Below are 19,094 nucleotides of genomic sequence, written 5' to 3' on the forward strand. Positions count from 1 at the left end.
AAAAATCAATAAAATATATTAAAAATAAAATATATTTAAAAAATAAACAAACAAAAACGAACCACCACAACAATAGTAATTCAGCATAAATAAAATTATACCAACTTTTTGTCTGATCAGCACAAAATATATATTTGGTGCACCACAAAATTTTAGTCATTAGTTTATGTCCACCGTGAGATCATAAAACATTGAAAATCGCTTTCCTAGATCATTGACTGGCCATGGCCTGTCCAGGGGTTGTGACACGGTTGTTTTTTTTGTTTTGTTTTGTTTTTATTTCTTAAAGTATTGCAAAGAGTATTACATATGTCTCCTTTTTTCCCACCCGCCCTTGACAATCCCCTGGCCTCCCCTACCCCCCAGTGTCTTATGTCCATTGGTTATGCTTATATGCATGCATACAAGTCCTTTGGTTGATCTCTTACCCACCCCCCTCGGGACCTCCCACCCTCCCCGGCCTTCCTGCTGTAGTTTGTCTGTTCGAGGCAGCTCTGCCTCTGTATCTATTTTCGTTCAAAAGTTTATAATGGTCTCTGTTATCCATGAATGAGTGAGATCATGTGGTATTTTTCCTTCATTGACTGGCTTATTTCACCTAGCATAATGCTCTCCAAGTCCATCCATGCTGTTGCAAATGGTAAGAGTACCTTCTTTTTTACAGCAACGTAGTACTCCATTGTGTAGATGTACCACAGTTTTCTAATCCATTCATCTGCTGATGGGCACTTAGGCTGTTCCCAGATCTTAGCTATGGTGAATTGTGCTGCTATGAACATAGGGGTGCATATATCCTTTCTGATTGGTGTTTCTGGTTTCCTGGGGTATATTCCTAGAAGTGGGATCACAGGGTCAAATGGGAGTTCCATTTCTAGTTTTTTGAGGAATCTCCATACTGTCTTCCATAGTGGCTGCACCAGTCTGCATTCCCACCAGCAGTGCACAAGTGTTCCTTTTCTCCACATCCTCTCCAGCACTTGTCGTTTGTTGATTTAGCCAGTCTGACAGGAGTGAGATGGTACCTCATTGTTGTTTTGATTTGCATCTCTCGGATGATTAGTGACTTTGAGCATGTATTCATATGTCTCTTGGCTTTCTGAATGTCCTCTTTTGAAAGGTGTCTATTTAGGTCCTTTGCCCATTTTTTGATTGGATTGTTTATCTTCCTTTTGTTAAGTTGTATGAGTTCCCTATAAATTTTGGATATTAAGCCCTTATCATATATGACATTGGCAAATATGTTTGCCCACGCAGTGGGTTTTCTTGTTGTTTTGTTGATGGTTTCTTTTGCTGTGCAGAAGCTTTTTATTTTGATGTAGTCCCATTTGTTTATTTTCTCTTTAGTTTCCAATGCCATAGGAGCTGTATCGGTGAAGAAATTGCTTCGGCATATGCCTGAGATTTTGTTGCCTTTGGATTCTTCTAGTATTTGTCTGTTTTCCCGTCGTATATTTAAGTCCTTTATCCATTTTGAGTTTATTTTTGTGTATGGTGTAAGTTGGTGGTCTAGTTTCATTTTCTTGCATGTATCTGTCCAATTTTCCCAAAACCATTTATTGAAGAGACTATCTTGACTCCATTGTATGTTCTTGCCTCCTTTGTCAAATATTAATTGAATGTATTGGTTGGGGCTGATTTCTGGGCTCTCTATTCTATTCCATTGATCTATATGTCTGTTCTTGTGCCAGTACCAGGAAGTTTTGAGAACAGTGGCTTTGTAATACAGCTTGATATCTGGTATTGAGATCCTACCTACTTTGTTCTTTCTCAGGATCGCTACAGCTATTCGGGGTCGTTTTTATTCCAGATGAATTTTTGGAGAGTACGTTCTAGGTCTGTGAAATATGCCATTGGTATTTTAATGGGAAGTGCATTGAGTTTATAGATTGCTTTGGGCAGTATAGACATTTTAATGATGTTGATTCTACCAATCCAAGAACATGGTATGTTTTCCCATCTCTTAATGTCTTCCTCTATCTCTTTTTTCAACGTCCTGTAGTTTTCTGAGAAGAGGTCTTTTACCTCTTTAGTTAAGTTTATTCCTAGGTAGCTTAATTTTTTTGGTGCAATGGAAAATGAGATTGCTTTTTTAGTCTCTCTTTCTGCACATTCAATATTGGTGTATAGAAATGCCATAGATTTCTTGGTGTTAATTTTGTATCCTGCTACATTGCCAAATTCTTTTATGAAGTCTAATAGTTTATTGATGGAGTCTTTAGGGTTTTTTAAGTATAATATCATGTCATCTGCAAATAAGGACAGTTTTACTTCTTCTTTTCCAATTTGGATGCCTTTTATTTCTTCTTCTTGTCCAATTGCAATGGCTAATATTTCCAGTACTATGTCAAACAGGAGTGGTGAGAGTGGGCATCCCTGTCTTGTTCCTGTTCTTAGGGGAAATGGTGTTAGTTTTTGTCCATTGAGTATGATGTTGGCTGTGGGTTTGTCATATATGGCTTTTATTATGCTGAGGTATGATCCTTCAATTCCCACCTTGCTGAGAGTTTTTATCAAAAATGGGTGTTGAATTTTGTCAAACGCTTTTTCTGCATCAATTGATATGACCATGTGGTTTTTTTCTTTCAATTTGTTTATGTGATGTATCACGTTTATTGATTTGCGGATATTGTACCATCCTTGCATCCCTGGGATAAATCCAACTTGGTCATGGTGTATGATCTTTCTGATGTACTGCTGGATCCGATTTGCTAAGATTTTGTTGAGGATTTTGGCATCTATGTTCATGAGGGATATTGGCCTGTAATTCTCTTTCATTGTGTTGTCTTTGCCTGGTTTTGGTATTAGGGTGATGCTGGCTTCACAGAATGAGCTTGGAAGTGTTTCTTCCTCTTGAATTTTTTGTAGTAGTCTGAGGAGGATAGGTTTTAGTTCTTCCTTGAATGTTTGGTAAAACTCCCCTGTGAAGCCGTCTGGTCCTGGGCTTTTGTTTGCTGGAAGCTTTTTGATGACTGCTTCAATTTCTTCCATAGTTATTGGCCTATTGAGATTTTTAGATTCTTCCTGATTAAGTTTTGGAATGTTGTATTTTTCTAGGAATTTGTCCATTTCCTCCAGGTTGTCTAGTTTGTTGGAGTAGAGCTGTCCATAGTATTTTTTAACGATCATTTGTATTTCTGTGGGATCTGTTGTTATTTCGCCTCTATCATTTCTGATTTCATTGATTTGGGTCCTTTCTCTTTACTAATTGGTGAGCCTGGCTAGAGGTTTGTCAATCTTGTTTATCCTTTCAAAGAACCAGCTCTTTGTTTCATTGATTTTCTATATTGTTTTTTTGGTCTCTATGTCATTTATTTCTGCTCTAATCTTTATTATGTCCTTCCTTCTGCTTACTCTGGGCTTTTCTTGTTGCTCTCTTTCTAATTCTTTGAGCTGTAGATTTAGATGATTTACTACCATTTTTTCCTGTTTGTTGAGATAGGCCTGTAGAGCTATAAATTTCCCTCTTAGGACTGCTTTCATTGCGTCCCAGAGGTTTTGGATTGTTGTGTTTTCATTGTCATTAGTTTCCAGGATGTTTTTTTTTTTAATTAAATCTTTATTGTTCAGATTATTACATTTGTTCCTCTTCCCCCCCCCCCCCATAACTCCCCTCCTCCCAGTTCCTGCCCCACCCACCGCCCTCACTCCCCACCCACTGTCCTCATCCATAGGTGCACGATTTTTGTCCAGTCTCTTCCCGCATCTCTCACACCCCTTTCCTTCCCAAGAATAGTCAGTCCATTCCCTTTCTATGTCCCTGATTCTATTATGATCACCAGATTATTTATTCACTTGATTCTTAGATTCACTTGTTGATAGATGCATGTTTGTTGTTCATAATTTGTATCTTTACCTTTTTCTTCTTCTTCCTCTTCTTAAAGGATACCTTTCAGCATTTCATATAATACTGGTTTGGTGGTGATGAACTCCTTTTGCTTTTCCTTATCTGTGAAGCTCTTTATCTGACCTTCAGTTCTGAATGATAGCTTTGCTGCATAAAGTAATCTTGGTTGTAGGTTCTAGGTATTCATCACTTTGAATATTTCTTGCCACTCCCTTCTGGCCTGCAAAGTTTCTGTTGAGAAATCAGCTGACAGTCGTATGGGTATTCCCTTGTAGGTAACTGAGTTTCTTTCTCTTGCTGCTTTTAAGATTCTCTCTTTGTCTTTTGCTCTTGGCATTTTAATTATGATGTGTCTTGGTGTGGTCCTCTTTGGATTCCTTTTGTTTGGGATTCTCTGCGCTTCCTGGACCTGTAAGTCTATTTCTTTCACCAGGTGGGGGAAGTTTTCTGTCACTATTTCTTCAAATAGGTTTTCAATATCTTGCTCTCTCTCATCTTCTGGCACCCCTATAATTCTAATGTTGGTACGCTTGAAGCTGTCCCAGAGGCTCCTTACACTATCTTTGTATTTTCGGATTCTTTTTTCATTTTGCTTTTCTGGTTGGGTGTTTTTTGCTTCTTCGCATTTCAGATCTTTGCCCTGATTCTTGCGCTCCTCTGGCCTGGGGTTGGGAGTCTGTATAGTATTCGTTATTTCAGTCCGTGTATGCTTAATTTCTAGTTGGTTCTTTATCATAACATCGAGGGTCTCATTAGATTTCTTGAGGATCTCACTACATTTATCGGTGGCTTCTAGACAGTTCTTAAGAGACCTTAAAAGTGTGGTTCTGAACTCAATATCCTCCATTGACAGTTTTGTCCTGTTTCTTTGTCTCTGCATTTTTTATGGTTTCTTGGTGCACCCCCTAGTGGTCTTTGTGGGCAGTTTTGTAGTTAAGCCTTGATTGTTGTGGGCAATACCGGGGGTGATTTGACCTCCAGGCTAACTGGCTATGAGAGTCTGCTGTGTCTGCAGTGGGAGAGCTTCTGTGCTGGATCTCTAGGGTGGTGCTAATCTAGCGTTTGCCTGAGGCTATCTGGCAAATGGCTCTGCGCAGGGCATGGGCGGGGCAGGTCCCCGGGGATCTACAGGGCGGGCCGGAGCGAGCAGTTATGGCTGCTCTCAGTTCCGTCCCTGGGGGCTCTGCCTCACAGAGTCCCAGCAACCGCTGCAAACCTCGGAGAGAAAGCTGCCTTCGAGTTCTGACCGAAGGCAGACAGTCCCGCTTCTCCCGTTTGAGTCTGGGTCCCTAGAGACTCGCCCTGATCTGGAGCTCAGAGTCTCAAACTCCCTCACAATTGAAAACTACAACTGCACCCTCCGCCTCCAGCCCGCTCCGAGCGCACTCCGCACCTTAGTATTTCACTTCAGCACTGCGCCTCCTCTGAGTCTGGGTATGATATTCTCTTTCCTCCTAGTTGTAGAATTTCCACTCAGCCAGCCTTCCTGTGGTTCTGGATGATGTTCGTTCCATCTTTTAGTTGTTTTTTGAAGTGGTTGTTTGGGGCAGCAATCTCCAGCGTTAACCTATGCCGCCATCTTGGTTTCTCCTCCAGGACTGCTTTCATTGCGTCCCAAAGATTTTGGATTGTTGTATTTTCATTGTCATTAGTTTCCAGGATGTTTTTAATTTCTTCTGTGATCTCATTGGTAACCCAATCAATATTTAATAACGTGCTATTCAGCTTCCAAGTGTTTGAGTATTTTGAGTTGTTTTTGTTGTAGTTTATTTCTAATATTATGGCCTTGGGGTCTGAGAAGATGCTTGGTATGATTTCAATCTTCTTGAATTTGGGGAGACTTTGTTTGTGACCCAATATGTGGTCTATTTTTGAAGATGTCCCATGAGCACTTGAGATGAACGTGTATTTTGTGGCTTTGGGGTGAAGTGTTCTGAAGATGTCAATTAAGTCCATCTGATCTAGTGAGTCATTTAGGATTGCTGTTTCTTTGCTGAGTTTTTGTGTAGCGGATTTATCCAGTGATGTCAGTGGTGTATTAAAGTCCCCTACTATGATTGTATTGTTGTCGATCTCTCCCCTGATATCTTCCAGGAGTTTTCTTATGTATGTGGGTGCTCCTGCATTGGGTGCATATATGTTTATCAGGGTTATATCCTCTCGTTGTATTGATCCCTTTAGTATTATGAACTGGCCTTCCTTATCTCTTGTTATGGCCTTCACTTTAAGGTCTATTTTGTCGGATATAAGTATTGCTACCCCAGCATTTTTTTCATTTCCATTTGCCTGAAAGATATTTTTCCATCCCTTCACTTTCAGTCTGTGTGAGTCCCTTCTAATGAGGTGGGTCTCTTGTAGACAGCAAATGTATGGGTCATGTTTTTTTATCCATTTAGCCACTCGATGTCTTTTGATTGGGCCATTTAGTCCATTTACGTTTAAAGTTATTATTGAAAGGTACTTGTTTGTAGCCATTTCTTTTTTTGTGTGTGTGTGGCTGTTTTCTTTCTGGGCTTTTTAGTTCTTCTTTTTACCCAAGTCCCTTTAGCATTTCTTGCATTGGTGGCTTGGTGGTGATAAACTCCCTTAGCCTTCTTTTCTCTGTGAAGCTTCTTATTTCCCCTTCAATTTTGAATGATAGCCTTGCTGGATAGAGTATTCTTGGATTCAGTCCTTTGCTTTGCATCACTTTGTAAATTTCTGTCCATTCTTTTCTGGCCTGATGTGTTTCTGTTGAGAAATCATTTGATAATCTGATGGGGGATCCTTTGTAGGTAACTCTCTGTTTCTCTCTTGCAGCCTTTAAGATTCTGTCTTTGTCTTGTACATTTGCCATCGTTATTATGACGTGTCTTGGTGTGGGTCTTTTGGGGTTCATCTTCCCTGGGACTCTCTGTACTTGTGTAACTTTTTTCTTCCCCATATCTGGGAAGCTTTCTGACATTATTTCTTCAAATAGATTTTCTAACCCTTGCTGCTCTTCTTGTCCTTCTTTCAGCCCTATTATGCGTATGTTACTTCGTTTCATGTTGTCCCGAAGCTCCCTTAGGCTCTCCTCCTGCTTTTTAATTCTTTTCTCCAGTTGCTGTTCAGATTGAGCTTGTTTCTCTGCCTTAGCTTCTAATTCACTAATTTGGTCCTCTGCTTCTTCTAGTCTGCTGTTGAAACTTTCCATGGTGTTTTTGATTGTAGCTATATCACTTTTCATTTCTTCCTGATTCTTGCATAGGTTGTTGATTTTCTCATCCATCCGGTGAATGAATTGTACAACCATTATTCTGAATTCTTTTTCTGTCATGTTGCATGCTTCAACTTCATTAATGTCCTTTCTTGGTGACTCCTCATTGTCTTTCCTCTGGGTGTTGTTTCGTCTCTTCATTCTGATTATATCCCGATGGTTCAAATGTCAAGTTGCGTGGGCCTGGGCCGTGTGCAGTGGGAGCCTCCCACCACCCTAGTGTCACTGAAGAGCTCTGACACTAAGATGTGTGGTTGTTGTGGGTTGTTCGGGACCTGGCTCGCTCAGAGTCAGTGTTGTCAGCGCTCAATGTGGCCTCCTATGCCCCCTTAGAATCAGGGACCCTGCCTGCACCGTGCTGAAACAGAGACCCCCCCTGAAGCTTGTTAAAACCAGGGCCCCCTAGTGTGCGCCAGGAGTCAGAGTTCCCCAGAATCCAGTATCAGAGTCTCTGTTGCTTCCCGCGACCTTGCCTTGAGAATCAGGGTCCCTGTGTGCCCTTGCACCAGGAATTGGAGTCTTGGCTCCAATGGCTCTTAGTATGAATGCACAGGGAATCAGGATCTCAGGCGCAGGTGATAAGAAACACAGTCAAGTCACTGGTGCTTGGTGCTGCCACCTGTCCAGAGAATCGGGGTCCCTGGGCCTGTGATACGTGGGACAAATTCCCGGTGTTCACAGGATTGCTCCCAGCCCAGTGCTCAGAAGCCAGCAATGCGCCTAGGCTCAGTTCCTGGGATTCGCGCATTTGCTCCCATCCCAGGGCTCAGAAGCTGGCAGTGCGCGTTGGATCAGTTCCAAGGTGCTAGCGCACTTCCAGGATACAGTTCCTGCAGCACTGAGGCCCCAGCAAGGGGTGGGTCTATCAGTTAGTTACTCTGGTGCTGCCCACAAGCCTGAGGGAAGGAGGGATGGGCTCTGTTACTCACCGATCTGCCGCAGGGATTTCTGAACTTTTGGTGTCCGCTGGTCTGTAGCTGTGGTCACAGGTCTCTGTCCCCAGTGGCTGCAGGGTCCTGGTATGGGTCTGAGATCAGACTGGGTGGTGCTGAGGCCAGGATCGTAGTCTCAAGCAGCTGTTTCCCAAGATGGCGTGGTCGCCGTGCCTGTGCTGGCCACCCAAGAGTGTCCGTGCAGGGAGCGGCACTCCGCCGCCTAAGACTGCCCGGTTTAGGAGCCCCTTAGAAGACCTGCAGAATCTAACTGTCCCTAGCTCATACACACACACCACACGCGTCCACACACTCCTCTATCACTTCCTTGCGCTCTCACACTCTCTCCCTCCCTACCTTCCTGCTGGTCGCCATTTTGGAAGTCTGTCTATTTTCTTTTCTTAACGTTCTTCTCTACATGATCCATTGTCATGGGATGATTTGCTAATGAAAATAATATATAACAACTAGTAGCCCAGTGTACGAAATTTGAGCACATTAAAAAGGAATTTATTGTCCTAACCGGTTTGGCTCAATGGATAGAGCATCGGCATGTGGACTGAAGGGTCCCAGGTTCGATTCTGGTCAAGGGCATGTACCTTGGTTGTGGGCACATCCCCAGTGGGAAATGTGAAGGAGGCAGCTGATTGATGTTTCTCTCTCATTGATGTTTCTATCTCTCTATCCCTCTCCCTTCCTCTCTGTAAAAATCAATAAAATATATATTTTTTAAAAAGGGAATTAATTTAGCGGAGACAATTTAATATTGCTATTTGCCCTTTCTCTACCATAGAAGTGTGAGAGATGAAAGGAACTTAGTAAAATGTACATGAAAATTATATATAAATTTATTAATAAATAAACAGTACCAAAAGGATATAACAACAACAGAGGCATGATATAAAAACAACAAAAACATGATATAAGAACAAGTGATGCAGCCAAAACCGGTTTGGCTCAGTGGATAGAGCGTCGGCCAGCGGACTGAAGGGTCCCAGGTTCGATTCCGGTCAAGGGCATGTGCCTGAGTTGCGGGCATATCCCCAGTGCAGGAGGCAGCTGATCAATGTTTCTCTCTCATCGATGTTTCTGGATCTCTATCTCTCTCCCTTCCTCTCTGTAAAAAATCAATAAAATATATTTTAAAAAAAAGAACAAGTGATGCAAAGAATGACTGATAAAGTGATTAACTTATTATAATATCTCCCTGTACACCACATTAAGAGTGAAAACACTTTCAGAGTGTTTGACTGATTTCCCTTGTGATGAAGTACTTAGAACTTTAACTGTAACATCATATGCTTTTCAAACTCGAGAGATAGCAACATATAACTGACCATGTTCAAAAACGGATTGAGGTAGGAATATGCCTACTTTGTCTAGAGTTTGTCCTTGTGATTTATCAATAGTCATCACAAATGCTGGCATCACGGGAAACGGTTGTCAAATCAATTTAAATGGGAGGCCAGTGTCAGATGGGGACAAATTAATTCTTGGAATCAGAACAGCCTCTCCCTCTGCAGATCCTGTTAATACTTCAGCTTCGATAATGTTAGGTCGTAATCTTTTGATAATAAATCTGGTGCCATTACAAAGACCCCATTTACTATTGAGATTTTTCAATAGCATGATGATTGCACCCACTTTCAATTTTAATTTATGGCACGGCATTCCCCAAGGAGTAATACTATTAAAAAATTCGATGGGGAAATTTTCCTTTTCAGCATCATCTGTGGAATCAATGGAATCATCACTCAAATATGTGTGAAAATCTCCAAATTTTCTTCATTTAATTTTTGAACATGCTCATTTTTAGGACAAAGAATTGCACGTTTAGATATATTTTTAATATTGTCTATAGCAGTGGTTTCTCAACCTTGGCTGCACATTAGAATCACCTGGGAATCTTTTTAAAATCCTGATTCCTGGGCCCCATCCTCCGGAAATTGTTTCTTTGTTATGGGGTGGGACCACACATTAGTAACAAAGAAACAGAATTAAAACTTTATTGTGGGGAGCCGCTACAGTGTTTTGGACAGGTTCAAGCCTTGGACTGATGAGAGGGCACAGTCCTCTCATTACCACGTGCAAGTCCCAGCTTGGAGGGCAGGGCCCTCCCAGCACAATTATAGCCAACAGCTGTAGTTGTAAGCTTGAAACTATGGTCCGAACACGTGGCTCCATGTGCCCAAGTGATGCAGGCTTGATAGAATTCAGGTGCATGTAGTTGAGTAGGATTGAAACCCAGGAGAACATTGTAAACATCTTGGCCACACCCTTACTTTGCCTTGTAGCTTCTGCTATTAAATAAAGGCATGGGTGTGGGCGTGGTCTCTGTCTCTCAGAGAAGCAGCGTCCCACTGAGACCCAGATTTCATTCTCTTGTCTGTCTTTTCTAAGCTTTCAGCTGCCCCCACTCAGGTTCACCCTTGGCCATGCTGGCGTGGCACACTTTATAAAGAGATGCCTCCACGCTCCCGGGGTGGGTTCCTGCCTCAAACCCTGCCCTTACAGGAAACAGATAGGGGGAGGGCGCAGCCATTGCCAAGACAACCCCTGTAGGACTGACTTTCTTCCACTTGGTCACGGTTCTGGTGGTTGTGATGAACACCACTAGGGTTTGTTTTTTTTAATATAATTAGATAGCTTTAATAATACAAAAGGTGATACCTGGCATAGTTCAGTCAATACAGTTCATTAAAGTTTCCTATGATTTAGCATTCTCTGTGTTTTTTTTTTACACACCTGTTACTATCACAAGGGCGCAGTATTCACATCAACCGCAGCTGAATATAAAAAGACTGATCAGAATCTAGATTAAGTTCCCATGGTACAGATATTTTTTTGCAGTAGTTGATGATTTTACAATACATAATTTTACATTTACCCAGTAATGGTAAGTCTTGAAGTGTCGTTTCACCTCCAATACTGCTGCTTTCAACACAGTAGCTGCTTTTAACAGAGTAGCTGCTTTCAACACAGCAGCTGCTTTCTACACAGTAGCTGCTCTCTACACATGTGTGACTGGTCTGCATAAGTATCTTACGGCACCAACCCTGTCCCATACACCTGTGTTTGTATGGGGTGTCTGTGATGGGGTTGGTGCGATGATGTCATCACGCCGGGTACTCATATGTGGGCGTATCTGCATGTGGGCTGACCTGCCTGAGACGGATAGAGGAGCAGTGTCCCTTTTTCCCCCTCCCCTGAAATACCTCTCCTCTCACCTTATACCCCAGGCTTTCACTACTCTATTGCCTGTGTCCATTGGCTATGCATATAAGTATTTAAGTTCTTTGATTTATCTCTCCTGGTCCCCCCAACCCCACATCTAGGTATGTCAGTCCATTTTATGCCTCCAAGCTTTGGGTCTTATTTTGTCCATTCATTTTGTTCATTAGATTGCACAAATAAGTGAGATCATATGATATTTATATTTCTCAGATTGGATTATTTCACTAAGCATAATGCTCTTCAGATCCATGCTGTTCCAAGGGTAATTCATTTTTTTTTTTTACAGCTGCATAGTATCCTATTGTGTAAATGTCCTTATTTTTAAAAATAATTTCCTATTGTTGAAAGTATTACATATCTCTCCATTTATCCCCTTCAACCCATCTCCATCACCTGCCCCAGGCCTTCACCATATTGTCTATGTCCATGGGTTATGCATGTATGCATACAAGGTCTTTGGTTCATTAACTCTGACCCACTCACCCTCCCCAGCTTCCCTCCAAAATTCTGTCCTCTGTTCCATGCTTCCATGTCTCTGATCCACTCATTAGTTTATTTTGTGACTTAGATTCCACATATGAGTGAGATCATGTGATACTTGTCTTTGACTGATTTATTTCACTTGGCATGATACTTTCCAGGTCCCTCCATGCTGTCTCAAAGGGTAAGATCTTCCTTTTTTACACCTGCATAATATTGCATGGTATAAATGTATCACAGCTTTTTATCCACTCATCTGCTGATGGACACTTGTGTCCTAACATGTGGTGTATCTCTGAAAATATTCCATGTGCACTTGAGAAGAATATATATTCTGCAGCGTTAGGGTGAAATGTTCTGAAAATATCAGTTAATTTTATTTGATTTAGTGTCTCATTTAGGTCACTGTTTCCTTGTTGACTTTTTTTTGTTTAGAAGATCTATCCAGTGATGTTAGTGGGGCGTTAAAGTCCACTAGTATAATTGTATTGCTGTCTATCTCTGCCTTCATATCCTCCTAAAAGTTTTTTATATATTTGAATGTTCCTTTGAATTGGCTGCATATGTTTTTCCAGAGTTATATCCTCTTATTATATCAACCATTTTAGTATTAGGAAGTGGCCTTCATGATCTCTTATTATGGTCTTCACTTTGAAGTCTATTTTGTCAGATATGTGTATTGCTACCCCAGGTGTTTTGTTTTGTTTTTCATTTGCCTGGAACATTTTCCCCCCATATCTTTATTTCAGTCTATGTGAGGCCTTTTTTCAGAGGTTGGTCTCCTGTAGACAGCATTTAATGGGTCATGTTTTCTTATCCATTCAGCTACCCAATATCTTTTGATTGGAGCATTTAATCCATTTATGTTTAAAGTTATTATAGATAAGTACTTGTTTGTTGCCATTTTTATTCTTTCCACCTCTCTTTCTGTTGTTTTTATAACAGTTCCATTAGCATTTCTTGCATTGCTGGTTTTTGTTTTTGTTTTTTGGGGGTAATAAAATTCTCCCCTCTCCCCGCCCCCGTTTTTTTGTCTGTGAAGCTCCTAATTACACCTTTAATTTTGAATGATAGCCTTTCTAGATAGAGTATTCTTAGATTCATTCCTTTGCTTTTCATTACTTTATATACTTCATGCCACTCCCTTTGGCCTGAACTATTTCTATTGAGAAATTAGTTGATAGTCTAATAGGAATTCCCTTGTAGGTAATTTTCTGTCTCTTTCTGGCAGCCTTTAAGATTCTTTCTTTGTCTTTAACATTTGCTATTTTAATTATGTTGTGTCTTGGTGTAGGTCTTTTTGGGGTCAGCTTGATTGGAACTCTCTGTGCTTCCAGGATTTGTGTGACTTTTTTCTTCCCCAAGTCAGGGAAGGTTTCTGTCATTATTTCTTCAAACAGGTTCTTTATTCCTTGTTCAGGTTCTCCTCCTTCTGACATCTTTATTATGTGGATATTGTTTTGTTTCATATTGTCCCAAAACTCCCTTAAACCCTCCTCTACCTTTAATTTTTATTTCTAGTTTCTGCTCTGGTTGTGTGTTTTTTCCTATTTTGCCTTCTAACTTGATGATTCAGTCCTCAGCTTCTTCTAATCTACTGTTGTATCTGTGCAGTATGTTCTTTATTACAGCTATGTCATCCTTCATTTCCTCTTGATTCTTATTCATATTGATGTATTTCTCATACAGCTCATTATAATTCTCATTGAACTGCTTCTAATTCTTGTTCAGACATTTGAGCATCCTTATGGTCATTACTTTGAATTCTTTATCTGAAAAATTACCTCCATTTTATTTTATTTTTATTCTTATTTTTTTTATTGCTTAATGTATTACAAAGGGTATTACATATGTGTCCTTTTTTTCCATCCCGCCCCTGACAATCCCCTGAGCTACCCTACCCCCCAGTGTCTTATGTCCATTGGTTATGCTTATATGCATGCATACAAGTCCTTCGGTTGATCTCTTGCCCCACTCCCTTCTGCCCTCCAACCCTCCCCGGACTTCCCGCTGCAGTTTGACAATCTGTTTGAGGCAGCTCTGCCTCTGTATCTATTATTGTTCAAAAGTATATAATGGTCTCTGTTATCCATGAATGAGTGAGATCATGTGGTATTTTTCCTTCATTGACTGGCTTATTTCACTTAGCATAATGCTCTCCAGTTCCATCCATGCCGTTGCAAATGGTAAGAGTTCCTTCTTTTTTACAACAGCATAGTATTCCATCGTGTAGATGCACCACAGTTTTCTAATCCATTCATCTACTGATGGGCACTTAGGCTGTTTCCAGATCTTAGCTATGGTGAATTGTGCTGCTATGAACATAGGGGTGCATATATCCTTTCTGATTGGTGTTTCTGGTTTCTTGGGATATATTCCTAGAAGTGGGATCACAGGGTCAAATGGGAGTTCCATTTCTAGTTTTTTGAGGAAACTCCATAGTGTCTTCCATAGTGGCTGCACCAGTCTGCATTCCCACCAGCAGTGCACGAGTGTTCCTTTTCTCCACATCCTCTCCAGCACTTGTCGTTTGTTGATTTAGCCAGTCTGACAGGAGTGAGATGGTACCTCATTGTTGTTTTGATTTGCATCTCTCGGATGATTAGTGACTTTGAGCATGTATTCATATGTCTCTTGGCTTTCTGAATGTCCTCTTTTGAAAGGTGTCTATTTAGGTCCTTTGCCCATTTTTTGATTGGATTGTTTATCTTCCTTTTGTTAAGTTGTATGAGTTCCCTATAAATTTTGGAGATTAGGCCCTTATCAGATATGACATTGGCGAATAGGTTTTCTCACGCAGTGGGTTTTCTCGTTGTTTTGTTGATGGTTTCTTTTGCTGTGCAGAAGCTTTTTATTTTGATGTAGTCCCATTTGTTCATTTTCTCTTTCGTTTCAAGTGCCCTAGGAGTTGTATCAGTGAAGAAATTGCTTCGGCATGTGTGAGATTTTGTTGCCTTTGGATTCTTCTAGAATTTTTATGGTTTCCCGTCGTACATTTAAGTCCTTTATCCATTTTGAGTTTATTTTTGTGTATGGTGTAAGTTGGTGGTCTAGTTTCATTTTCTTGCATATATCTGTCCAATTTTCCCAACACCATTTATTGAAGAGACTATCTTGGCTCCATTGTATGTTCTAGACTCCTGTGTCAAATATTAATTGAGCATATTGGTTGGGGCTGATTTCTGGGCTCTCTATTCTATTCCATTGATCTATATGTCTGTTCTTGTGCCAGTACCAGGCAGTTTTGAGAACAGTGGCTTTGTAATAGATCTTGATATCTGGTATTGAGATCCCACCTACTTTGTTCTTTTTCAGGATTGCTGCAGCTATTCGGGGTCTTTTTAAATTCCAGATGAATTTTTGGAGAGTTCATTCTAGATCTGTGAAGTATGCCGTTGGTATTTTAATGGGAAATGCATTGAATTTATAGATTATTTGGGTAGTATTGACATTTTAATGATGTTGATTCTACCAATCCATGAACATGGTTTGTTCTTCCATCTGTTTGTGTCTTCCTCTGTCTCTTTTTTCAACGTCCTGTAGTTTTCTGAGTAGAGGTCTTTTACCTCTTTAGTTAAGTTTATTCCTAGGTAGCTTAATTTTTTTGGTGCGATGGTAAACGGCATTGTTTTTATAATCTCTCTTTCTGAAACTTCAGTATTGGTGTATAGAAATGCCTCAGATTTCTTGGGGTTAATTTTGTATCCTGCTATATTGCCAAATTCATGTATTAAGTCTAGTAGTTTTTTGATGGAGTCTCTACGGTTTTGTATGTATAATATCATGTCGTCTGCTAATAAGGACAGTTTTACTTCTTCTTTTCCAATTTGGATGCCTTTTATTTCTTCTTCTTGTCTAATTGCAATGGCTAATACTTCCAGTACTATGTTGAACAGGAATGGTGAGAGTGGGCATCCCTGTCTTGTTCCTGTTCTTAGGGGAAATGGTGTTAGTTTTTGTCCATTGAGTATGATGCTGGCTGTGGGCCTGTCATATATGGCTTTTATTATGTTGAGGTATGATCCTTCTACTCCCACCTTACTGAGAGTTTTTATCAAAAATGGGTGTTGAATTTTGTCAAATGCTTTCTCTGCATCAATTGATATGACCATGTGGTTTTTTCCTTTCAATTTGTTTATGTGATGTATCACGTTTATTGATTTGCAGATATTGTACCATCCTTGCATCCCTGGGATAAATCCTACTTGGTCATGGTATATGATCTTTCTGATGTACTGCTGGATCCGATTCGCTAGGATTTTGGCATCTATGTTCATGAGGGATATTGGCCTTTAATTCTCTTTCATTGTGTTGTATTTCCCTGGTTTTGGTATTAGGGTGATGCTGGCATCATAGAATGAGCTTGGAAGTGTTCCTTCCTCTTGAATTTTTTGGAGTAGTCTGAGGAGGATAGGTTTTAGTTCTTCCTTGAATGTTTGGTAAAACTCCCCTGTGAAGCCGTCTGGTCCTGGGATTTTGTTTGCTGTAAGCTTTTTGATGACTGCTTCAATTTCTTCCATAGTTATTGGCCTATTGAGATTTTTAGATTCTTCCTGATTAAGTTTTGGAAGGTTGTATTTTTCTAGGAATTTGTCCATTTCCTCCAGGTTGTCTAAGTTTGTTTGAGTACAGCTGTCCATAGTATTTTTTGACAATTATTTGTATTTCTGTGGGGCCTGTTGTTATTTCGTCTCTATCGTTTTTGATTTTGTGTATTTTGATCCTCTCTCTTTGCTTTTTCGTGAGCCTGGCTAGAGGTTCATCAATCTTGTTTATCCTTTCAAAGAACAAGCTCTTGGTTTCATTGATTTTCTGTATTTTTTTTTTTTGGTCTCTATGACATTTATTTCTGCTCTAATCTTTATTATCTCCTTCCTTCTGCTCACTCTGGGGTTTTCTTGTTGCTCTCTTTCTAATTCTTTGAGTCGTAGAGTTAGATGATTTACTACCATTTTTTCTTGTTTCTTGAGATAGGCCTGTATCGCTATAAACTTCCCTCTCAGGACTGCTTTCATTGCGTCCCAAAGGTTTTGGATTGTTGTATTTTCATTGTCATTAGTTTCCAGGATGTTTTTATTTTTTTTTCCAGTTTTTAAAAGGATGATTTATTTAACAAGTTTCATTTAGTACAATATGTCTAATGGAAATCACAATACAAGGAAAGATTTAAATCAAAGCTTCAGAATTTTATACAAATGACATGACCCAACTCCTAAAGTATCAATTGGTACTACATCTCAAAATTGTCCCAGATCTTAATAAAAATAAGTGTACACTCACGTGCCTTATAGGATAGTAAAACAAAAAGCTAGAATTAACAAACATGCCAAATGTTTTCACTTTGAATTATAGACAGAGCTCCTATATTTGAATTTTACAGAAAAGCATGTTTCTCAACACACATCCAAAGTTTTCAATGTCTTGTGGTATAAGAGCAACATTTAACATAAGAGAATTGCTTTAACCTAAATATGCTTACTGCTTAGGTACACTCCTACAACATAAACTAACTTGAGGAAAGATGAAAATTGTTTTAACAGTTATGGTCAATACTGAATATTTCAGTGTTCAAAATTACTGAGCTTGAAAACAGTTCTGACTCCCATTTTACAGTAAGCATAAATCACATGCCTGTAATGCAAAAGTATTAAACATAACCTTTGTTTTCTTAAAAAAAAAAAAGGGGGGGGGGGAAAGAAAGAGAAAGAAAAGTTGACCTAGAGTAATCAGAATCTATTTCCCATTAACCATATTGGATATGCTAGACAGTCCTCCTATTCTATTCAATCCCATAAATGCACAGCTTTCATTTCTGTAGTAGCTGTTTAATGCTCCTTCTCTACCTATGCAAGGTTTGACTGATAGTCACTTGAGTTTTCCTGCAGCACTTGGTCATATCCACTCATACTGCTCTGACCACCATAACCACCTCCATAACCACCACTCCGCTGCTGGCTAGCAGGACCCCCATAACTAGACTGGTTGGATAAGCCCATCCCTCCCATCATTTGGCTACCATAAGCACTGCTACTTACCCCTGCTGTAGAATTCAAAAAGAGTTCTACATAACCCTGAACAAGATCAAGGATTAAAATAATCTGATCAGTCCCTGGGAGGTAACAGGGTCTGGCCTATAGAAGGATTTTCAATGCCATATAGCCTCAGAGGCCAACCCCAGAACACTGCCACCCAGAGGCTGAGCCACAAACTGACTCTTTGCTAAACACAAAATAAGGCAGTCTGAGAAACAAATAAGGCCTTCTTGGAAATAAGGACTGTGGTTTACAACACAGAGGAACAGTGTATCACAGGGAAACTCAACACTCTCCTGAAAACCTGGCAGGACTAAAGGCGAGCCAGACTGAAGAATAGAAGAACCGAAGGACCTTCACTACTGCAATTTTTTTTTCTTTTTTCACCTTTTAACTAAGAAACCAATTTTTTTTCTTTTTACTTTTTTTTCCTCCTTTTTCTTCTTCTTCTTCTTTTTTACTTCTTTTTCCTGATTTTACCCTTTTAATTACTACCTTCTTATTTTTAACCAGCATTATTACTGCTACCATTTTACCATCTTTTAAAGTGCCATTTTATTTTCTCTTTATTTTATTTTGGGATTAGTGTTCTCCATTCTATTTTCATCGTTATATTATTGGTTGTTTCTAGTTTGCATCCATCTACAGGGAGCTGTTGCTGGAATTTGCTGGGATTTGTGGCGGTTCTATAGGAGTATTCTCCTCATATAAAAAGTCTCTTCTCCTCTTCCACTTCATTCTCTTTTTTCGCTCTTTTTTTTCTTTTCTTGCTTTATTTTTCCCCCTTCTTTTTCCCAATTTCATTTTTGCACTCCCTTTTTTGATCCCTACTTTTCTTTTCTTTTTTCTCTTTTATCTTTATCTCTTCCTTCTTCCTTATCCCCTAATTCTCTTTATTCAGGTGGTCACCTTTATTTGGGGTTATTAATATTGTGAATATATTTGTGTTTAGTGCCTGGTACGTGGTGCCTTGTTGTGTTGTATTTTGTGCCCTTAAATCAACGCAGCAGATCCGAGCAATAGCAGCCTACTGAGCACCACACCCTCTGCTAAGGAACAGCAGCTGTACGTGAAACCGCCCCCCACCAGCCAGAAGAGCCACCACAGCTGTGAGCAGCACCCACCAGAGGAGCTACTGCCAACTGAAGAGCAGCTGCTACCGCAACCACCCGAAGAGCAACCACAGACCAAGGAGTCACTGCCACCCAGGGAGCAGCCACTGAACGACTCAACGTCTAGATATGTCAGTGAGATCAAACATGGGTAGACAAAGAAACCCCCAAAGGAAAGAGAAGGAGGACTCTCCAGAAAAGCAGCTAAGTAATACAGAGGCA

Source organism: Myotis daubentonii, chromosome Y (genome assembly GCF_963259705.1).
Source record: "Myotis daubentonii chromosome Y, mMyoDau2.1, whole genome shotgun sequence".
In the NCBI taxonomy this organism is placed as follows: domain Eukaryota; kingdom Metazoa; phylum Chordata; class Mammalia; order Chiroptera; family Vespertilionidae; genus Myotis; species Myotis daubentonii.